This window comes from Cupressus sempervirens, chromosome 7 (assembly GCF_028749045.1).
Source record: "Cupressus sempervirens isolate cs-2001-9-10 chromosome 7, ASM2874904v1, whole genome shotgun sequence".
In the NCBI taxonomy this organism is placed as follows: domain Eukaryota; kingdom Viridiplantae; phylum Streptophyta; class Pinopsida; order Cupressales; family Cupressaceae; genus Cupressus; species Cupressus sempervirens.
The window spans coordinates 580,655,593-580,681,233 of record NC_143124.1 but is presented as its reverse complement, the minus strand read 5'-3'; the positions used below and the strand labels follow the sequence as shown (position 1 = coordinate 580,681,233).

Genomic DNA, 25,641 nt, shown 5'->3' with positions numbered 1-25,641 from the left:
AACAATACTCCTATAACATTTAACATCTTGTAATTGTGTTTGACATGTGCAACATCAAACAAAAATAGGGAGAACCTTTTGAAACATACCTTTAGAGATGGAGATCCCTACACTCTAGGTACCCTTGTCAAGTTCCTAAGGCTAAGAAAATTGGCATCTTTGTCAACATGCTTGTACCAAAACTTTACTTTGACTTAAGAAAATAGTTGTTCACATCCTTCAATGTAATGGTTGAGAGTGAATACTATATCAGGGATGTTGTTATTTGGAAGGGTGGAATTGTTGTGAACAAAGACAAAAATGGCTATGGAAATGGTAAGGACAAGAACAAGCCTTGGAACAAAAACAAATATGTTGTCAATGATGGAGTAGTGGACACTCCTAAGAACAAGGAGCCTACATTCAACCTTTGCAATGCCATTTACACTACAAAACAACAAGAAGGTTTGAAACCTCAAACATCTAACAAGAACACCAAGTTTTCTAATAACATATGTGTTTACAAGCCAATGGTTGAGCCTTATGAAGTGGTCTTGAAGACCTTAATTGCAAAAAGCTAGTTACGCTTCCAGACAATTCCTACCCCTATGACCCACTCATCAGACTCCCTTGGTGGAGAGAGGATCATATTTGTAGCTATCATAGAAGCAAAAGCCACAACACTAAAAAGTGATTTAAGCTCAAGGATATCATTCAAGATCTCATAGAGGCTAGTAAAGTTGTCACGGATGGTCTCCTCAAAAATTCTAACCACAAAGCTTTTAAACAACCATTTCCAAAGCATGAAAAAGGTGAATCCTCTAAGGCTCCTAAGAAGAATCGTGATGCTAAGATCAACTATGCATACACTAACACTAATAATGTTATAAACATAATTGAGCCCGACGAATATCTTTGCATGATGAATTCTACTTCTGACAACCAACCTAATTATGATTCTAAGGATGAAAGACCCAAGGTTGTCCTCAAAACACAAAATGCTCCCCAACAACATCAAAACACCCAATCCAAGGTGGGACTTTGATTGGTAGAATCCTCCTCCTCACAGAGTGAGCTTCTTAACATTATCACTAGGGGGCAATCCAAAGTTTTTTTAAAAGTTGTTAACGATCCTAAAAATGCTTCATCATCTAAACAAGAAATTACCTCAATAATCTCCAATTATGACCTTGTCATCCAATGACAATGAACCCCAACTCAAATATCCATCTTTGAGTTGTAAGAATTATCCCCTTTGCACAAAGACATTCTTGAAAAAGTCTCACATTCTGCCAACATCCCCACAGATATTGACACAGAGCAATTCCAAGCTATGTTGAACCATATTTCTTCACATTACTATCTCACCTTTTCTAAAGAAGATGAAAGAGCTCTCAGTCATCCCCACAATCTTACCCTTCATGTTAAATTCTAAATCTTTTGTACTCACATTTGCCAAGTCCTAATAGACAATGGTGCATGGTTGAACATCATCTCATTCAATGTTATCCAACAATTAGGCATGTCTAAATTTGTCATTGGCCCTTGGTGTAAGATCACTATCCAATCCTATGATGAGGTTGAAATAACTTCTAAAGGTCTCATTCAATTCAAGTTGGTTCAATTGAAAAAGATGTCATTATCCAAGTCCTAGACATACCACTCACATACAATTCAATTTTGGGACAGCCTTGTATTCATGATATGCAAGTAGTACCTTCCACATATCATCAGGGTATAAAGTTCCCTTTTAATGGTACTATGATAGTTGTCCCCAGAGACAACTCATTATCTATAAACATGTTATCTACTGCAGAAACATTGGTTCCTCATAATTGCTCTTCTCATTAGCTAATACCTTCTTTTATAGAGTGTGAACATAAATTGAAAATGATGATCCTGGGCATGGGAAAATACACTTTGGATTCTATTGTTTATTTACCTATTTCCCCTAGATCTTATAGGAAACCTTCTACCAAATTGAATCTTTCAGCTTCTGCAATGACCACTTTTTGGCACTTTTGTTCAGTCTCCAATTCCCTTAGAAGTAGAAAAAGAAGAACAAACAATCAAGGATTTGGATGTATAGGGAAGAGGAAGATACAGAGGAAGTCACGGTCACTACTCCCATCTCTCCTAAGCTCTATGAAAAAGGGTATAAAATTTTGACATGAGCTATCAAGGCCATGGGTCTTTAATTGGTAACAAAAAAACTCTAGTAGAACCCTTAAGTCATACTAAGGGTTGCAACACTCAAGATACTACTAGCTTAGGTTTTGGGCTAAAAGTTAAAATACCAACACTTGACAAAAGAGCTCACATGTCTAGTGAATCAGAGGATGATGACCCACCCTTTTGTTGCTACCACTTTGTAAGATGGGGATTTCATGCCTCTTACTTCTCTCCTTTGGGAAGAAGAACCAATAATTACCCATAATAATGTTGAAGCTTCTACTTCTAGACAATATGAACAAGATGAATCTGACCATGAAGACTTAAATAGAGGAAGGATTAGATAAAATATTGCTTGCTTAATTTCTAGGAACCAAAGCATATATTTTGGTGAGTATGAATGGGAAAGTCTTTTAGATGCATCTTGTGAATTAGGGGTAGATGTCATTCACACCTATGTGACCCAACCAAATGTATTTGAAGAGTCTAGTGTAGGGTTAGACAAGTTTGGTTTCCAAACTACTTTAGTGGACCACATTGGTCCCCTTAGGTCTATTCCTGATTTGGATTCATTTGCAACTTTCTCTATAGGCTTGACTTCTCATGTCATCAAAAATGAATCCTTCTATATCAAAAAACTTGAAGCCTCTGCATCCCTTTCCTTGATTCACCCTAATCTCATAAATTGGTTGGTTCAACATCAAAGACCTATATATCATCTTTCCAGAATGACTATGAGATTGCTTGCTACCTTAATGCAATTGAACCTATAACCTCTTCCACCAATGAGCCCATGGTCAATATGATGGAAGTGGATATCAAATACCTTAGTCACAAAATTAAAAGAAAAAACAAGTGGTCAGATGGTGAAAACCACTTTGTGGTGGTATTTGAACTCAAAAAAAGAAAAAATAAAGACATATCCAATGGTGAAAACCTCCTTGAGGCACCTATGGATAAGGTACTTGGTAGTCTCCCAAGCTATTTCTAGGATAGATCTTTGATTCTCATTGAACCTACACAACTGATCAACTTGGGTACAAAAGAATCTCCTAAAATTATCCATGTGACTCAATCATTGTCAACTAAAGAAAAGGAGAGTTTTGCCAAGTTATCTCAAGAAAGGAAGATCAATTTTGAATGGACTTACTCAATTTTGAAGATCTATCTTTCTTGGTGTAAAACCTGTTAAGAAAAAACTAAGAAAGATGCATCTACATGTAGCCCTCTTGGTCAAAGTAGAATTGGAAAAACTCTTGAGTGCAAACTTCATTAGAGCTATTGATTATGCAAAGTGGATTTCCAATATTGTACCTGTGTCTAAGCACAAAATCCATTTGAGGCTACACTGATTTTAGAGATTTAAACAAGGCATGCCCTAAGGATGAATTTCCACTACCCAAAATAGACATGATAGTGGATATGACAGTGGGTTATGAAATGTACTCCTTAGAAGATGGCTTCTTTGGGTATAACCAAATTAAAATTGCTCATGTTGATCATGAAAAGACAAACTTTACATGTGCATGGGGTACCTTCTATTAGAATGTCATGCCCTTTGGGCTCAAAAATGTTGGTGCTACTTATCAACACACTATGACTACTGTCTTCCATGGTATGATGCACAAGAATATGAAGGATTATGTTGATTACACACTAGATAAATCTAAGAAAAGAGACACACATCTTGACAACCTTAGTTTGATATTGTACCATATGGAAAAATTTCAACTTAGGCTAAATCCCAAAAAATGTTCCTTTGGTGTCACATCAGGAAAATTGCTAGGATACATCATATAAACAAAGGGCATTGAGGTTGATCTTGAAAAGTGCAAGCCATCATGGAAATGTCTCCCCCTAGGAATATCAATCAACTTAGAAGTCTACAAGGATGTCTACAATCAATTAGAAGGTTCATTTCTCAATTGGTTAATAAGGCTCAATCTTTCAACAAAAACTTGCATAAAGGCTCTACCTATATATGGAACAAAAATTATCAACACATCCTAGATCAAAAAAAAGGATACTTGGTTAAACCTCTAGTTTTTATGCCAACCATATCAGGAAAACCTTTGATATTATATATTTTGGCTATGAATTCCTCTCTAGGAGCATTATTGGCACAAAGTGATGAGACTAGAAAAGGACATGCTATATACTACATTAGTCACACTTTGGTGGCCTGTGAGATGAACTACAACAACATTGAGAAAGCTTGCCTTGCAGGTCTTTGCCTCTCAAAAACATAGACATTATATGTTGGCACATGCAATCCATCTCATTGCTAAAATTGATCCATTAGAAGATACAACACCTATGCAGATTGAGCTCCTATATGCTTCAATTATGTACATCACTAAGAGAACTTGGAAAATGTTCTTTGATGGTTCTCATACTGATAATAGGGATGGGGCAGGCATCCTGTTTATCTTACCTAATGGTTACATAATCCCAAAATCTTAAAAACTCCTATTCCCTTGCACTAATAATATTGTGGAATACGAGGCCTTAACAAATGGGATCAAAATGTCTCTTGAATGGAGAATCACAGAATTGTACATCAACAGAGATTCCCAACTTGTCATAAATCAAGTGAAAAATGAATATCAAAACAAAGATGACAAGTTAGTACCTTATAATAATTTGATTGATGCTCTAAGGAAATATTTCACATTTGTGACGTTCTAGCAAATTCCTAGAGCAAAAAACAAGGTTGTAGATGCTATGGCTACTCTAGCATCTATCCTCCAGTTACAAGAACATGAATTGTGATTCAAGTTCATCATGGAAGAATTATGTCATCATGCATATGATTCCTCTAATGGCCATGTCATGTGCACTATTGTTGGTCACAATTCATCCCACTATGCTACCATATTCTCTTACCTACATGATCAAGTTATTCCTAAAAACCTCATGTGCAATAAAAAATACCAACTCCTTCATAGTGCTTCATATTACACTTTGGTCTCTAGTGACTTGTATAGGAAGGGTGTAGATGAAACATTTTTTAGGTATCTAGAGCTAGAAGATTCTGAAAAGGAACTAGCTGAAGTCCATGATGGCATTTGTAGGGCACATTCCAATGGCCTTGCGCTTTCTTGGAAATTGTTTAGGGCAGGTTATTATTGGTCGATTATGCAAGCTGATGTTGTTTGCTATGTTAAATCCTATAAGAAGTGTCAAATTCATGGAAACTTGATTCATGCTCCTAGATGTGAGCTTATACCCTCTTTTACATACTGGTCATTTTAGCAATGGGCCTTTGACTTGGTAGGGACAATTCATCCAAGTTCATCTAGTGGCCACAAGTTCATTATCATAGTGACTAAGTATTTCACCAAACAGGTTTGGGTTGTGCCACTATCTACTACTATAGGGAAACATGTTGCCATATTTATACTCAACCACATCTTTTCTTGCTATGGCATTCCTTCCTCCATTGTTACTAATAATGGAGGGAAATTCAAAAATAAGGACCTCAAATAGCAATGCAAGAAATTCAAAATCAAACATTGATCCTCAATCTACTATCCCCAAGGGAATGGCCAAGCTAAGGCCTCTAACAAGACATTGCTCAAGATTTTGCACAGAACAGTCCACAAATAGGGAAAGACTGGCACTTACAGATCAATTTGGCACTATGGGCCTACAAAGCCACCATACATACTCCTACAAGGACCACACCCTTTTTTTAGTCTATAGTTTTGAGGTTGTCCTCCCATTAGAAGTTGAGATCCCCTCAAAACAAGTCTCCTTATACAAGCTGACAATCAATGAAGACCATAGAGCTATGCAAGTACAAGAACTAGAAACCCTTGATGAATGTTGCAAGGATGCTTTCAACCATATGAATGCTTATCAAAAGAAAATTTCTACTACATACAACAAGAAGGTTCATCCCTATGAGTTCCAAGTGGGTGAGCTTGTGCTTAGGGAAAATCCAAAAAGTCAACAAAATAAAGAGCAAAAAGGGAAATTTGAACCTAACTAGTTGGGCCCTTACATTATCACTATGGCATTTGGGTCTAGTGCTTATCAAATTTCTACTTTAGATGGGGAACAACTTGTGGAGCCTATCAATGTCCTACATCTAAAAAATTTATATGCTTAAAGGCTCACAGCTCAACTATTTGTACATATTTATTGATCCTAAAAAAATCCTAAAAAATGATCATCTTAGTGAAAACCTAGCAAAAGGCACTCTAATGTATCACCAAAAAAAAAATTAAATTTAAAAAATACAAACAATTTGAAAAAAAGTCCTAAAAAAATCTACTAAGTGGAGAAAACCTAAAAATAGTCGCTACTTGAGGCCCTTGCACCTATGTATATCAATCTCATTCATTCACTCTACAACACATTTTCCTATCGAGTTGTTCCTTGTCCTCATCTAAGGGGCATAGTTGCGTAGCCTATTGAGGTCTCCTTGTGCACTAGGGTTTCTTTGGAAACTCACAAAATAGTATTTCTTAACACTATCTCCCTTTGACATCAAGTATTTCTCAACAATTTTTAGGTAGTCTACCTATAGTCTCAGATGTCGCAATATTTATCACTATCAAAATCAAGTCTTGAAGAAATGGCCAAGTAACTTACACATACGCACTTAAACATTTAAACTATTGAGCTCTAATGAACTTTGTCTTTCTTTGTGTGTTGTTTATGATGACTTCTTTTCTATGTATTTCCTCCCTAATAGTCTTTCAAGGATGTCATGGACTAGAAGACTAGGGGCATGGGGCATGTTTTACTTGCTTTCTGCTTGTGGGTATACTTTGTTAGTTTAAGGTGTTAGAGCATTCATGGTTGTCCTACTTGACACTTTGGACTAACAATGTATCATCCTTGTCTATTTTTGCAAGACTGTACTTAGGGGTTGTCTTGGCACTTATGCCTTGATACAGGTGTAATCTTGCTCTACTAAACTTAGGGAACCTAATCACGTATCAATCTTGACATACATGTCTTTGATGCTTAGATTGGATTTCCACATTCCTATTTGATATCTATCATATTCATATTCTCATAGTTATACTAGTGATGGTTGTATGATCTTATGATGTCCCTAAGAAATGCTCAATGATGAAATTAGAGCCTAAATGTTATGTGTTCTTTGCTAGTAAACCAATTTGCATATTATTTTGCATCATAGGCTCATTTTCTAGCTTAGTCTTACATTCCTACATTTGGGGAGAGCTCTCTCTCTTCATCTTTTCTCAGACATTGTCAGCTAACTGCTTCCATACCTTCTTTATCTTTTCTTTCTTATCATGTATTTTCATCTTCTTGCTCTTTCACTTTGCCTCTTTGCTATCCTGTCACCACAAGGAGTTAATCTAAAAATCACATCTAATATATCCAAGTGTTACATTTTTCAACACATAGGTCTATATCATACACATGAGGGCTAAAAATCATACATGAGAGAGATCCATGAGTATAAAACAACACATACATGAGAAAGAAATTGAAACATCACATGGAAACATAAAATGCTAAAACATCTATAAACATCCACAAAATGAGACAAGTACACTAGGCTATTGAAAGAATCTAGTATCTCATATATATATATATATATATAATGTGCAATAATACATATACAATGTGAGATCCAAAATCTGGATATTTGTCTCAAAACACATGGGGTACAATACAACTATCATGAAACATCAAACTTAGACCTAAGACTAACTCCTACCCTCTATAGCTAGCAGTGGCCCTAGTGGAGGAGCCTGTCTCCTATCCGGTAGTTATACCACACCCTCTGATCTATTGGCTCGCTCTGAGTAGTTTGGAAGTCCCTGTCCTAATGGCACCACACCCCTATATACTACATAGTAATATGTCACTTGGCACCCATGATGTGCTAGCTATTGTCTAGAAGCGTCTTTCTCCCTATGAAGCTCCTCTTCTCGTGCCCACTCGTCTATGAGCTGGTAGTCTTGAACTACAATAGTCACCTGTGCTACTTACAACTCTACCTCTATAGCTTGCAACCTAGCATCTTGATCCTCATCTCTTGCAGTAGGTTTCTCCACCCATACCTCCACTCTCTCAACTCTCTTGTGTCTCAGTAGATGCTCCTCCTCATCCTCCTCCTCATCCCTTGCAGCATGGGCCTGCATCCATCTCCTCCCTACTTAGGAACTGCTCCCAACCTCCATCCATCTACCACCTCTATCATCATCTCCTCCATCTCCCCCTTGTCCTGCTACTGCAAGTGGGGCATCTAGTCATGTAAACCTTGAAAATGGATACCTCTACATCTCATATAGATATGATGGGTCTACCCCTACATCGCCACCTTTGGACAATAATCCCAAGGATCACATACCCAGGTTGTTGTCTCTTAGAGGCCTGTATGATAATCTAGCATAGGTAGTCAACCATCTACCTCCTCATAGTATCATGCATAAGTAGTAGTATCCACTAAGACCACCTACCACTTAGCAAACTACTGCCACACTCATCTAATCACAAAGTTCTCAACTATCTCTATGTGCCTCGCAATTAATGGTTGATTGTAGCACACATACTCCATCTCCCATGAGTTGGACCATCTATAACACTGGCAGTATGGCTACCACACAAAAGAGGTAAGCTCATCCAAAATCCATCGATGATAAGTCACATCCCTACCCTACTATGGCTCTACAGTACAAATCTTGTGTATCTAAAAATGAATGGCTAGTTGTGCTCTCACAGTTGAACCTGCAGTTGAATCATGGCAATGTGCTCCCAAGCCCATATCCAAGTCAACATTGATCCACATGTCCATGTCTTCCCCTCATGGTAGAAAATTTCATGAAGCTTGTGGTACATATTAGCTAGGAACACTAGTCCCCATACCATCCTTCAGGGATGCCTAATCAAATATGCTACTAATTTGCCCCATCCCAGTGGGAAGCCCTTCTAGCTCCTATCAGTAACCAGAGCCTGGGAAACCAATGAACATAGAATGCACTGTAATGGCTACTCATCACCATACTCATCAATGAGTCACTCCTAAATCAAATAGTGGTCTAGGATGGTAACATCACGAAGCATCTCCTACATGATTTCCCTCCCCTCTGTTAGGATCTGGTCATAATAAACTTGTGACACGTACACAAACTCACATCAGTATGCCTTGCATGGATATAAAAAACTTAAAACACAAAAGAGCAATCAAACATAAACTCATAAGATCACCATAATAGGGTACTCAAAGGATTTGATAGACAACCTCCAGTATGATAGTCACCTCTCCAATAGGCAGGTGAAAGGTGTTGTGCTCGCTATGCCATTGTTCGGCTAGCACAGTCAACAATACATGGTTTTCCCATATATGGGGCATCTGTGTCACCCACTTCAGTCCATATTCAATATGGTAGTTCTCTCCTCATCAGTAAGATGCTCTAAAACATGAAACCCCACCACTTTAGGGGCCCTGATGTGAAGTATGGGAAACACAATCTGCAAAAAAAGGTCAAGCAAACATCAGTAATGTTGAAAAAATGATCAAAAACGCAAAATACAACTCAAAATGCTCAAAAAATAGCCTATGCAATACTTCTTCTAATAGATAGGTGATACTTTCTATTGTCTAAGTATTGTACAATACTTTTTACAATACTCGAGCGATACTTTTTATTCAGTCGATATTTTGCATTGGCTCAGGTGACATTTGGGTGTGGTTCATACGATAGTCTTTTACACATGGTGCAATATAATTTTGCATGTGAAATATCATGTGATATTTCTTAAAGTACCTGTACAATACTTTTTTGAAATATTGCATGATATTTATCGTACAAACCTTAAAAACATTTGAAAAAGGTCATGAATGCACTAAAAAGCAAGAAAAAGTTGATGACTTATCGGTGTCTCATAGTTGGGTGGTCGATTGTGCAACTGGTTGCACTCAAAATGATCTTGGTTGGTCAAAATGTTTGCTAACACCATGTTTCTCTCTCTAGACCACTCAAAATCTCTCAAAATCACAAAAGATAAATGAATTGAAAATGACACTTGGACCCCTTATATAGCCTTCTAGCCTCATTTTGGCTCATTTTTCAAACTCCTCAGAATCTCGTGAAAATTGCACCTATATGACCAACCTTGTTGCAAGAAAAACAAATTATAGGTAATTTACTTTTGTATTTACCTCTACCACTTCCAAAAAAATTTGCAACTCATCATCAGAAGTTTCATTATCACTTTTTACATGTTTTCCTTTTCTTTTGTTAAGAACCAATTATGACTTAAAAGCATATTCAATAGTAGCAAGTGTGTAGTTATCAAAATTAGACATCTCAAAAGTAGTAATTCTACCAATTACACCTTCCAAAGTCAAAGTGTTACCTAGAGTACATCTCAACTCTTGTATTGCAAAAACTCTAATGGCATATATAGGAAATAGAGTCCTCCATACCTTTCTTATCACTATTTCATCTTCAATTGTTCCATTTGCACCTTGAATAGCATTAACAACTTCCTTGATTCTTTAACAATATTGCACTATGTTCTCACCTTCCATCATTCTCATTTCATCAAATTTACATCTTAGGCTCTTTGATTAGGCTCTCAAGACATTGTCATCTCCTCCATATATGGTCTTCAGTTTGTCCCACGTCTATTTTTCACTATCACATTCTTTTATATCATCAAACTTAGCATAGCTTAGGGCTGAAGCAATCTTCAACATTGCCTGATTGTGTTCTTTTTTTCTTTCAATTGTTGAGTAGACAAAGGAACAATAGTTATCTTCACATATTTATCATCTACAAAGTTTATTGCAGCATCACTAATACTAGCTAATTGTAGCCTCTTCAGTATTTTCCATGCAGGAAAGTTCTCCTTGTTTAGCTTTGGTACCTCCCTTTTGTGAGTTGTGATCCTTAGCTTTAAGTATCTTCAAACTTCTCTTATAGGCACCAATGCTCTTATACCAATCCTTACAATATTTAGAATAATTGAGGGGGAGGGTGAATTAGTTACTCAACATCCATAAGTAGCAATTGAACAATCAAACATTAACTATTCTTATTATCCTATTGTAGCTTAGTCTCTTCTATATACTAATAAAAAAAATACAGTAGTTTACTATCCTAAGATAATAGATTTGTTGAATATAAACATGTAAATGTAAAACATAATTAGACATTCATCACAAGTTTGACACTAGGATTTAACATGGAAACCCCATTTGGGAAAAGCTACTAGTAACATGTCACCACTTTTTTACTCTTTTGAAGTGAGCCCTATTAGGAGCCAACCATGTTAAAGATTACAATACACAATGTTAAATGTGACCTAGTTAGAGGACGTAATCACCCTCTTAGGAGTGACCTTGTTAGAGGACTTTGATCATTCCATTTAGAATGTGACCTTGCTAAAGGATTTACATAGACTGTTAAGTCCTTCAATGATTGTTAGGTCAACCTTTGATTGAAAGGATTTCAATACAAAGTGTTTACAATGATTAGAAAGAAAATAGTAGTGTTTGATCTGTATGATTACAAATCACTTTTGCAATTTTAAATCTTTATTTGATTCATGTGTTGATTCTCTGATAAGCCTTCCTTATCACCTTTGTCCTTGATTTTCTTGGCAACCCTTCAAGCATTTACCTTTCTCTTTACAACAAACTTAAGCCTTCAACTTAGACTCACTTATCAACCTTAGAAGCTTTGTTCCCTCTTATTAGAAACACACACACATTTCTTGAATCTATTATCTTCTTCACATATCTTGTTTGTGCTCTTCTCTCCCCTTCTTTAAAGCAGGCTAAACTTTAAGAAAGTTGCCTCCAAAAAAAATATAAAATATTGGCAAACCTTTCATTATTTTGAAAAAAAAAATTATTTCTGTTGGCGAATCTCTCAATTTTTTATTCTAAATATGATTAATATTGGAGATTATTTTCAAATCATAATTTTTCTATATAAAATATTGATGAATCTCAATAATAATAAGAAGGTCATTAATCACCATGGAATATTACAAATCAAAATTGAACATTTTTTTACGTCATGGAATATTATGAGGATTATTACGTATACTTTATATCAATAGTGAAAACTAAATATTGGTGATATATCCTTAAAGTAACTAATAATTATGATCATTATTGATTAGTTCAATTTAATTTCTCCAATAATACCTAATATTTAGGTGATTGAAATCTAATCATGTATCAAATATTGTGGTGAATATTTGAGTTTAAATTTTTCAATAAAATAAATTATTGAGTGATTTTAAATATTCTAGAATTAAATTTTATAAAACTATGGCGATTTAGGTTGTATCAAATCTTAAATTATTAGCCAAATTACTAGCCAAAAATGTCTTAAATTAGCCAATTTGCAAATATTAGCCACTAAAAAATACCTTGCTTTAAAGTTCATCTATGTACCTCCTCAAAAAGGTAATTTGGCATTTTTCCATTTTCATAATCATTGTAAATCTTAGGATTCATAATCTAATCCAACAAATTCATTATATGTGTTCATCTTCCTTCTTTTCTAGAAAATTCTCATCAAATTCATTCATTAGGTATCTTACCTAATCCTCTCCTTGAATTAAATTATCCAACTCATCAATCTTATCGTCAATTCATGTTTTCCATATCCCAAGAAATCAACTAAGTCGATTGGCAATCATGATTCCTTATACACATTCAAAATATTGTTATTTGATCATTACCAAGTTCTAACACTTAGTCATCATTGAATTTATCATTCATTGTCAAACTTCTAGCTCGACATCAACTTTTTTTATCAATCAATACTTATGCTCAGTCAAGACTAGATTTACTTAGCACTTACTATGCCTCAGTTGACACTAGCATCACTCAGCATAGTATTCACAATTTCTTGATCTTTTACTCTCTTTCTCGATCAAGCTTTACATAAGTGATATATCTTGTCTTGTACTATGAAGACTTGAACATCAAAATTATATAAATAATCTATTTATCTTATCATAACTCAACCTTTCCTCTAGGTGCTTTTGTTATGAGAAACTTCTCAAATCCTATTCATCAATCAATTAGATATGACATTTAGGTCAAATAGCAACATGTCTCATCAGTAGATTTGACATCAATGACAATACAACAATTGTTAGTTTCCAATATTATATGTATAAACATAGCCTACAGTTTTGTAAGTCTTTTTTTTATAAATATGTTTATATAAAAAATAAGATTTTTGAGAGAATATCATTTTCTTTGGTTCTATACTGATCCAAACAACAACCCTAGTAGAATTACTCTAAAATATTTTAAACTTCTAAATTCTTCAAGTTACAATGCTACTTCCAATTGTTTCACTTCAGAATTGTTAATTTTTTACATATTGTTGGTTCAAAGCAACAACACTTGGGAGTTAATCATTTATCTAGATAAATGTAAGTTCTTTAAAAGGTTTGAACTAAGATTTCATACAAAAATCTAGGTGGTGAAACTTGTATTAACCAAGCAAAAATGTTAATATATTGAGTTCTTTAATACTTTAACTAAGATAGGAATCTCTTTGAAAATATCTTCTTATGTATGACTAATAAATACTATAATACTACAACCATTCACTCACAAGAGGTTTCCAACAAGCCAACAATATGCTTGGTAAAGGTAGTGATGATGCCAAGTTTCCACCATTTTGAAAAGATGACATAAGCAATTCTAAAATGAAATTGAAATAGGATAGGTTAACATTCCTACCAGTTGATGCTGGGATGAGAATGTTTTGGTTTTAGCAAAAAAAAAATCCTTTTAGAGATTATTTGACTATAGATTCTAGAAATAATGGCGTCTTTGTTCTTATTTTCTCTTCTTGAGAATGCCATGGGGATTGCAAGCACAAACCAAGAATTAATTATCTCTTTGAAATGCCTTCAAGTGTTATTAAAAATGTTATAAAATAAATTCTCCCATAGGCACAAATTTTCTTTAACCAAACACCATGTGTGTGTATACTTCATCTGAACTAATAGGAAAGTTTAAGCTTTCAACCATTTTTTAAATCTATAGTGGAACAATAAGTTCTCATTAGTTTGTATGGGCTACAAATATTTTTATTAATAAAATACATGGAAATAAAAAAATGATATACATAAAATGCTGTTGTCTAAACTCTAGAGTGCAATTTCACTTTCTTGGAGTTTTTAAATATTTGTGTCATTCTTTGCACCATTTTTATCTATTGATATAACCCAATTTCATACTATATTTAGTAGAAATTCATGCATAATATTGATTAATATATTCCTATTGTGTGTACTATGAATAGAAATTGCTTATAAATCACTAAATAAATGATAATAAAGCTAACTCAAAAGATAAACATGGACAATGTAGAAAGTTACATGTTTATGATTATTCTTTAAAGGGTGGTAACTTAATGGAAGAGCACATGTTTTACAAGCAACAGGATGGTGGTTCGATTCCATCGTGCCCTATTATGACCAAATACTATTAAATATTCTACTAAATATGTGATCAAATATGATACTAAATATGCCACTCAACGTACTACTAAATATGTGACTAAATATGTGACTAAATATATGACTAAATATGTTACTAAATATACCACTAAATATGTGATTGATTAAACTATTTAATACGCAACTAAATATGTGATTAAACATATTACTAAATATATGACTAAATATGTGAATAAATCAATTATCAAAATCAGTGATCAAACAAGTGACTAAAATTGTTTAATAGTAAATTTAGTGGTGTTATAAATGACTAGATATTAACTACTATTAGCCACTTGACTAAGTTTAGTCACATATATACAATTTCTATTAGTTTTTTTAGTCACATATTGTTAGTTTTGTACTAGTGCATGTCATATTTACAATAATTTGGTACATATAGCTAGATTTTGTAGATTCAATAGATTTTTGAACATGATGACAACACCTAATATTAGAAGGAATAATTATGGTGGTGTTATGCCCTGCATACCCATCCTTACTTTTTGTGAGTAAAGATTTGGGTCCCCTCTTTTTTCTTTTTGCCTTGTCTCATTTGAGATAAGCTCTTTGTGTTTGTTTTGGTTTTTGGTGTTTGTGTCCCTATGTCCCTGTCTAGGATGTCGGTCCCTTGTGTATGGAGAAGAAACTAAGGATCCCCAACATCATGCGAAGGGTCTGTGACCGATGATAAAAGTAATATTAGGATCTAATAAGAACCTGTTCTCATGTGTCTTACATGGTAGGAAATAGTTTCTACAATCTTGAGATCGAAAATGTGGAAAAGTTCATTAATGAAGGACAAGTATAATTAATACACCCTTTAATTATTATGATACACAAGTTATTTAAGATTCAAAAATGGATTAGTTGTCACTTTAATCATAGTTGTGCTCTGCAGGCATACATTTTTATTTTGGGTTGCCACCTCGCATGCAAGTGATCATTGCTTGAGTCTACAAGTGCTCTGATGGGTCAGGCTAGTTCTAGTTTGTGTTTAGATGAGGGTAAGTCCTAGGCCTAGAGAACCTCTACGAGTTAGTGTTCTAGGTTGGCATTTTTCCTTTCTTTTTCTTTTATTTTCAGCTCATGTTTTCTCATTTTTTTCATCCCTCATCCTCTTCTTTCTTCACCTTGCTAGTGTTCTTTTAGTTTTTTGTCTCATTTGTTTCTCCCCCTTTCAGCATGGTTTTGGTGGTCATCACTTGGTGTTCTTTTATTGTGTTCTCTTTTGTTTTCTTTGGTCATGAGTTGTAGAGAAGATGTTTTTTGGCTCCACCCTCTTCATATGCAAATCTAGTTCACATTTATATCCCATAAAATATACTCGGTAGCTTGAGTTTGGATTGCTAGTTGGTGGTTTAAGGTCATAATACTAGATACATTTTGTTGTAGGAAACTAGGCTTAGTTCTATTTTTTTTCCTTTTGGATTGTGTGGTTTGGTGGTGCAAGTTCACTTCTTTTGATTTTTTTAGGTGTTGGCCCTCCCACAAGTTTTTTGCATCCTAGGTTCCCTATGTTTCCCATCCTTCATCCTTGGTTTTGCATGGGGTTGGATCCCACCAATAGAGGTAGATAGCTTGACTCGATTAAGAAGTTACAGGCACACTTTCATGGGTGTCTAGTTGGTGGCTTTGGCTTTGAAAGTTAGAATGTGGGATATTTTATCATTGTTAAAAGAACATATATTACCTTATTCCTAGTGGGTTAGTGATGGCTTGTTGGCACCATATTGGTAGTCTCGTTCATGTTCTTGAGTGACTATAAGGGGTGGGATTTTTCCTCTAATCATCTATCGAGAGACATTATCCATCCTCAATTTGAGTGCCTTGCGTCATTAATAACAAGTTGGTAGGTATTTCAAATTCAAATGGCTATCACATCCAAATTATGCAAAATTTATTGATCCAAAGTGTCACACAAGTGAATGTTGAATAATAGTCTTGTCAATCACATAAGAATGACTCATCATAGTAAGCTATGTCATCGAAGATTTTTTCCAAGTGACATTATTTGGGAATCTAGCGAATAATAAATAATAAATATTTTTGTTGGTTTGAAACTATCTATTTTGTGTTCACAAGTTCTAAAATTGTATGTTTTCAAGGTATGGGGATTTTATCCCCCATGACCAATGAGAGATAGTTCCATGCTTCCAAGGTGTGGCTTCCAAATACCATCTTTTTTCTTTTTACCAAAAGTTAGTTCTTTACTTATTTTGACTTCTAAGTTTTATACTCCCTCCAAATGGCATATTCATCTTTAGAAAAAGGATGAGGGATATAAGGCCTTAGAAACCCTAAATCATAACCCTAGAAAAATTATGGGTTTTTATGAATTATGGTATTGATGTATATCCAATATTTTGAGATGCTAATGTATTCTAGCTCCATAGGATTGGCAAAATCATTCAAGTATCGGGGTAGGACAAGAATTAATGTAAATTCTAGAAGATGGTTGTTGCCTTGTAAAATAGGTGTTTTAGAAGAAAGAAGAGAAGACAACCCCCAAGGGTTTTAGGTTTTTTGGGTCTCAAGATCTTATCTATGGAAGGACCAGTTTCCAACACAGAACTGGAATCATCCAAGAAAGGGAGGCCAAAAAAGCAATGAGTTAGCGAATGAAAGGGTGCACACAAGTTCAGAGCCTCGTGAGAGCAAGTTTGAAAATTTTATCTTTTTGGGTTCATGAATCCTCTCCTTCTATGTCTAATGCATCATGTTTCATGACATAGCAAGACATACAAAAAGGACCCCATTAAGAGCAATATTTTTAGCATTAGGGGGTCCTTTTGGTTTGATTTACTACCTTCTTAGAAGGTGCTTCACTTACTTTTAGAAGCACCATAGCTCCACAAGGTAAAGGTTTGGGTCCAGAGGTCTTTCTTACCTATGACCTAGTCAGATGATCTTGCATTACATAGTAGTCAGCATCTCGAGTTCTGAACTTGAGGGCCTTGGAACTCAAGTCCTTCTATGATGTGGTTGGATGTGTCGAGATTCCTTCCAAAGTTGACCATCTACCATTGTTTTTGGCTGATAAACTTATTAATGAAGTAGTAGGTAATTAATGATGATAGATAAATTCCTTTTTTTCCTTCTTTGTTTCCTTGTGTAATTGGTGCATTTAAGATTTTCAAAGAAGTAAAGTGCTCTTATCAACTAGTGGATGCCTTGAAGAGATAACTAACAAAGATCTAACATGAAAACCCTATAAATATTATCATTTGGATTGGATTTCCCTCAAGAATTCCCCTCTTTCACTTCTCAAATTCTTTCTTCCCCTTTATGTTTATATAACATATTTTATTCCAAAATCATCTTTGTGCAAAGAGAGCAGTAAATTGTGTTAACAAAGATTGTACATGAGTTATTTAAGGTTGGATGTTAATTTCCTACCTAAATTATAAGTTCTCGTCTATAAATAAGAAGAATGTTGGTTGTTATAGGGTCAATAAAATTGTATTATTTTATCATCCACACCATTGTGACACCTTACTTCATTAATGAAAGCAATAACATCTTTATTTGGAATATCTTTGTTTTGCCCAGTGTCTACTGGTATTTATAAATTGTATTTTGGGTAGAAGAATCTTGGAGTTCTTGCTATGGGATTCCCTCACCTTTAAAAACTTTGTGATCTTTCTATTTTTTTGCTATTATCTTTCTTTTCTTGGCTAAAATTAAATGATTTTATTTACTTCGATACTAGCTTCATTTGTAGCACTTGTATGTGCTAGATCAATTGATCAAGCATGTATCTAAGTTATCCTACCACTCAAGAATGTATTGTTGATAATAATAGCTAAAAAATAGACTATAGTAATATTAGATTTCTAACTCTATAAGCTCTTTCATTTCTATTATTAATTTTCATTACATTTCCTAGTTCTGTCTTGAGATATTTTTCCTAACTTTGTCCAAGTGATCCATTTCCTAACTAAACACAGAGGGAAATGATTAAGCTTTATCCCATATTATTATAAATTAGTCACCTTCTCATTAAAATTTGCCTATTATTACATGATTGAGACCCGGACTAAAGGGAGCTTAGGAGTGAATTTTTTTTTTTCCCATACTTTTAGACGATATTGACCGAACATTAGCCTTAGCTGAACATTCTTTCTCTACCAAGCATCACATCTGTTTGGAAAACATGCAAATCCTAGCCAATGAGGAAAACTATTTCAAAAGGAAGCTTAAAGAAGCCATTGAAATCAACAACCACCCCATCAACCTTAACCGTGATGATGGTTGGACCCTCAACCCCTCGTGGCAGCCAATGTTAACCTCTAGGTGCAGAGACCATCATTGCAAGTAGTAACCTCTCTCCTCCCACTCTCTCCCATCTTGCTTGGTCGCTCTTGCTCCACCGGTTAGGTTTCCTTCTTTCCCTCGGTTGCCTCTTTTCTTTGTTTTTAGTAGCTTGCCTCCTTGCTTCTAGGGTTAGATTGCTAATGTAGGTGTGTGTTGGTGTGTGTGTACGTGTGTTAAATTCAACACATGCACACACATACACTAGGCATTCAGTTGGTGCTTTGGTTTTAGTTATTTGGTTGGGTTTTTTAATATTTGTATGTTCAGTTTGACATTTGCGCAATCCATTATTTTTATTAACAAATTCTTTTATAACGTGTGTGTGTGCATCGGTGTGTATATATATATATATATATATATATATATATATATATATATATATATATACATACATATTTTTTATTTTTATTTTTCATTTTTTATTAGTTATTTTTTCCTCGTATTAGGTGTATATATTCTTTATATTTTTTTCATAATTTACTCGTTTATGTGTATGTATTTAGTTGATGCACTATATGCATATTTATATATAAATAAAAATAATACTATATATATATTTGTTTGTTTACATCTATATAGATTTTCTTTTCCCTTCGCTGGTCCATATCTGCCCACATCTAATTCTCATCCATGTTTATGTATATGTGTCTATACATATATCGTGTCTAAAATAACACACACACACACACATAACATTATATATATATATATATATATATATATATATATATATATATATATATATATATATATATATATATATATATATATATATATATATATATATATATATATATATATATATATATATATATATATATATATATCAAAAAATGATACACACATACACTCATTATATACTATATTTGCATGTGTTCTACCCAACACGTTATATTTATTCATGTTTTTGTCTTTAGACATGTTTATTCCTATTCATATTTTCAATTTCTTTATTTTATTATCATTATTTATTTGTATTTTTATTTTTATTGGTATTTTTAATTTTAATTCTAATTTTTATGTGGTTTGTTCTTAGGGTGGATGTTCATTTATATATTTATTTAGCAGTTTGTTCTTGTGGTGTTTTCTATGCTTTGTTATATGTATTTCCAACTTACTTTTTAGTAATTTATTTTCATTTTTATTCATTTTTTGACTTTTATTTTTGTTTTTTTGCTTTTTGTTCTTAGTGGGGATGTGCATCTTTTGCCACATGCCCTACATCTGGCCATTTCTTTAGTTTCCTTTTCACTTCTCTTTTACTTTCTTCCCTTGTTGATTGGGAGTCTATCACTTAGGGTCTTCTATCCTACCATCTCCCCATTTGACTTTTTTGGTGTGCGTGCAATCCCCCTCCCTTAGTCCCTATATCTTTGAGTCTGTCAACTTCTGCAATCCATTTTGTTTGACATCTCTTGCTCTCTTCATCCTGATGATGGATCACTTGGTGTGATTCGAAACGTTGATGGTAAAAAATCTTTACACAATCGAATCCAGAAATATATCAGTTTATTTGCTATGGATTGTGGAAATTTAATCTCTTTAATTGTTACTATATTGGTTGGACGCAAAGAAAAGTCACATCAACGGATGGAAGAATAAATTAAAATACTAATAGGACACAACATGAGAGAACTAATAAGACATTTGTGAGAGAAGTAAATGTTTCAAACACAAAGGTGTGGAAAGAAAATGATCGAGTATATACAAAGAACAAAGTGGGTGTAGTTCCTAGCATTGAACCTTTGACTTCATCCTAAATAGCTATCATATCTATAGTGGGAGAACTTTATAGAAAATTATTAGACCCCTTAATCTATAAATTTGGGATTGAAAAGTTAAAAATAGGTATGTAAGCCATCAATGATCATGTATCTCAATTCATAGGTATTTATTTGAAGGTATGGAAGGTAGCTACAAGTTTTAGCATATTATATGACAATATTAGCTTTATGTACTTGCACAAAATTGCATCTATGATTAAAAAAAAAAGTATTTTACTAAGGATTTAAGGGTAGATTTGAAGTCATTTTTCCTCATTCAAGAAATTTGAGACTATAGAGAGCCTTATGAGAAAGAGAAAAGTAATTTGGATTCATTTTTGAATGATTTGGTGGATGTCCTTGTAGATTCATAACAAGGTATTTACAATATTGTGAATTTGTCTTAAATACTTAATTGGAGTTATCTTTGCACTAGGAAATTATAGATAAACCACATCTATAAAATGTTAAGGAAAGACCTAGGTATCAGTTTTAAAAAAACCCATTCATTTCTAAAAAGGATGACCCTACTAGAGCATTTTTTTAAACCATAGAATGAGTCTTACATGTTGCAGATATTAGGGACTATATTTACTGCAAGATGGAATCAATTAGGAGTGAGGATATTAGGTCAAACCTTCAGAAAATATAAAATTTAGACTAAACCTTGAAACCATAGGTTATGCACGCAAAAAATCTAAACATTTTACAATTTGTGGATTACTAGTTTGAGGAACCTGAATGGATAAGAATTGTGTTAAGTAGGATACATGACTAAATGTTTTGGTTGGGAGATAAGCCAACTATGATTACTAAAGAGATAATTCATTTAGTGATTGACATAGATAATGTTGTAATTCTACCTATAGCAATGTAGATGGTCAAGAAATAACTTGAGCCAAATACTAGTACAAATTGGGTTAGGAGAGCCATGACCCTATCTGATACAAGAAAAACAAATGTTGGGATCATAGCTAAGATCCTAGGATAAAAATTACATGATAGTACAAGACATAATTTAGTCTTAGCTTTTGTAATATATACAACCTATAAGATGGTCATCAAGAAAGAACACTTTGATAAATGTGAAACTTTGAGACATTATTTAAGAACTTAAGAAGGATTAAGCATGACAAGCACCACCCTTTTAGATTTAGATCACTCATTCTACATGTCTTATTTCTTATAATGCAAAAAAAAATCCTAATATGAACCCACTTCCTAATATGCACCTACATTCATGGACTAATGATAGATGCATCATGAATTTCATTACTGAGCACTAAAATATGCAATATAAAGGAGATATTACTATATATTTGTTTGGAATATTCAAATAATTCCAAAAGGAAATGAAGAAAATATTTAGAATCCCTAGATTAGTTGTAGAGAAATATGCAAATACTATATATTTTATGGTAGAAACATATGTAACCTACATGGAGGTAGTAGAAACAAGAGACATTTTCATTCATCGCATGGGCTATGTATTGGAAATATACGAGGAGTAATTGAGAGGGGAGGATTGAATCAGTTACTACTAAAATAAATCTCATATCCCTTAGATCTCAGTAAAAAATAAAACTCCAAAAAATTGAACTATGGTGATGCTCGATAAACACACAAAAAATGTTGTAACTCAATAAATACTAAGAATGCTCAGTAAATACTTAACATGAAAATTTTAAGATGTTATCTAAGATTACTTATTACTTTAGCTTAGTTGCAAACGTATAAAAGAAATAGCATGAACACATTTGACACCAAGATTTAATATGGAAACCTAACTTGGAAAAAACCACTAATTGCAACTAGTTATTGATTTTCACTCTTCTGAAGTGAGTCCTGTTAGGAGCCAACCCTGTTAAAGGTTACAAAACACACTGTTAGGTGTCCCTATTAGAGGATTTAGACACTTCAATAGAAATTTCACCTTGTTAGAGGATTTACAAATAGTTGTTAAGCCAATTGTTAAGAGATTTAGATCACTACTATAATAGTTAGAGAGTAACAATGACATGACATGATTTAGATGCAACTGAATTACTGATAACATATCTCAATTCTAGCTTGTATGATTGATCCTTCTTGATCAAATATATCTTTTCATCTTCTCAAGGATATGTTTCTTATCCTTCTAATTTACTTCCTCTTAGCATTACTAAATCTTCAATTACCTTTCATGCATTCACACACTTCTAATCCTCAAATTGACCTTATATATGTGTGTGTGCATGTGCATGTGTGTGTGCATGTGTGTGTGCATGTGCGTGTGCATGTGTGTATGTATGTATATATATATATATGTATATATATGTATATGTGTGTGTGTGTGTGTGTGTGTAGTCAAGTTGGCTAGAATACAATTTAGAATAATTCATATTCATCTCCTTAGTCGGCTAGAACCAATGGATAAATCAATTGAACTCAATATGCCAAAACAAGAAAATCCTTTGTTAGTCGACCATGCTCGGTAAACACTAACTCAGAAACAATTTTCCTGTGCTAACCAAGTGAATCGATTAACACTGCATACTTGAAAAATTATTTTGCTATCGAGTGAGCTCAATTAACACTAGTTCCATCCAACATTTCCTTCATTAACCGAGTGAGCTTAGTTAACACTCATCTTTCGCAAACTTTCTTTTGGTTTCGAGTGAACTCGGTAGATACTGTCTTTTGAACTTGGCAAACTCTAGAATGCTCAATAGCCACAAGAAACTATATTCAATGCCCAAGTGAGCTTGGTTTACACTTACTGAAAATGATATGACATTTTGTGTAACATCAAAGACAATACACAATTAATCAATTATTTCAACAATCTCTCTCTTTGGCATGGATGGAAAAACAACATGTCATAATATAATGAAATTTTTGGAGCAAGAATAAAGTAAGGAATATATCCTTAGTTTCATTTTGATTCTCATCCATGATAGATCCCTCTATTAGTATGAACTCTTTCTGCCTTCAGTTTCTCCCTCTGTCAAAAAGCTTCTGCCTGCTAGAACTTCTGCCAAGTTCATTCCACCTCTTTGACAATTCTTTCTATGATGACAACTTCTTCATAAAATTTCTAAAAGATATGACATAAAACTTCTCCCTCTTTGACATCTCATCCCAAAGGCACTAATCAGTTAATATCAATGTACCTCAACTACTGATTCATTTGCAATATTCCCTTGTCAATATTGCATCAACTAATTGATCTTCAACATGTTCTAGTTGATGCATCACTAAACTTCATTTAGTGAGCTTTAGATAGGGGAATGACCCCTAGCTTACCTCTTAGATACATAAATGCATCCTTAGGTAATGGCTTGGTGAATATGTCTATAATTTTCTCTTTTGTATTTACATATTCCAATCTAACTTCTTTATCATGTACCAATTCTCTCAAGAAATGATATTTTACAGCAATGTGTTTTTTTTTGGTATGCATCACTAGATTCTTTGATATATTGATTACACTAGTGTTATCATAGTATATGACTACTGGATCCTTTTCTCTATCTTCATCCCTCCCATTAGTTGTTTAAACCAAATAATATTAGAACAACTGACTATTGTTGCCACATATTTTGCTTCTGTTGTAGGCTGAGAAATATAATTGTGTTTCTTACTAGTCCAAGACACTAGTCTTTTGTAGAAAAGAATGCTCCACCACTAGTGTTTTTTCTATCATCAATACTTCCTACCCAATCAACATCAGTAAATACTTTTAAGTTCAAATTGCCTCCTATTTTGTACCATAAGCCATATTCTTTAGTACCTTCTAGATATCTCATGATTCTCTTGATTGCCATCATGTGATTTTCTTTGGAATTTGCAGAGAATCTTGCCAACATACTGACTACTAGTGTAATATTAGGCCTTGTATGTACTACATACTATAATTTTCCAATCATTGATTTGTATGTGGTTTGATCTACTGCTTTGGAATCATTATTCATGGAAAGTTTATGTCTAGTAGACATAGGGGTTCCAACTGGTCTTGAATCCTCCATTCAAAATTTTTTTACTATCTCCTTGATATATTTAGATTGAGTAATATAGATACCATATTTCTTCTATTGAATCTATAGTCCAACAAAGAATTTTATCTCACCAAACATAGACATCTCAAATTCTTTACTCATTTCTTTTTAAAATGCCTTGCACAAGTCATCATTTCCTATGAATAAAGTGTCATCCACAAATATTTCTGCCAACACAATCCTTTTGTCTAGTCCTTCTTTGATAGACAAACTACTGTTATCATTTGTTCTTTGAAAACCAATCTATACCAGGTAGTTATGAAGTCTTTCACACCAAGCTCTGGGAGCTTGCTTGAAACCATATAATGCCTTGTGTAATTTCTAGACCATGTCCTTTTTACTAGGATCTACAAAACCTTCTAGTTGTTCAATGTAGACTTCCTCATCAAGAATTACATTCAAGAATGCAAATTTTACATCCATTTGATAAACTTTAAATCCTTTATGAGTTGCATATGCTATGAGAGTTCTAACACCTTCTAATCTTGCAACAGGAGAAATTTTTTTACCATAATCAATACCTTCTTCTTGAGAATAGCCTTTACATACCAACCTTGTTTTGTTTCTAGAAACTTTTCCATCTTCATTCAACTTGTTTCTGAATACCCATTTTGTGCCAATTACATTTTTATCTTTGGGTCTAGGAACAAGAGTCCAAGTTTTTTTCTTCTCTATCTATTATATTTCTTCATACATTGCTTCAATCCAAATTTCATTATCCAAAGCATCTTTAATATTTCTAAGTTCAAACTCAGGAAGTAAACGTGTACCTTTCTATTTTTTTGTGTTCTTCCATTTGATTTGTCTCTAATGATCTGATCAGGTGCATGATACCTTCTGACATATCTTGCTAACACAAGGTCTTTGGATTTGGAATGAAGTTCACTAATTTCATCATG

The 25,641-nt window shown here is 33.7% G+C and overlaps 1 pseudogene; it reads right to left on the bottom strand.

Annotated features, from left to right (window-relative positions):
• Positions 1–8,282, bottom strand: part of LOC149548090 (exocyst complex component EXO84B-like) — a 76,623-nt pseudogene extending 68,341 nt beyond the window's left edge.
• Between the last annotated feature and the right edge of the window lie 17,359 nt (positions 8,283–25,641).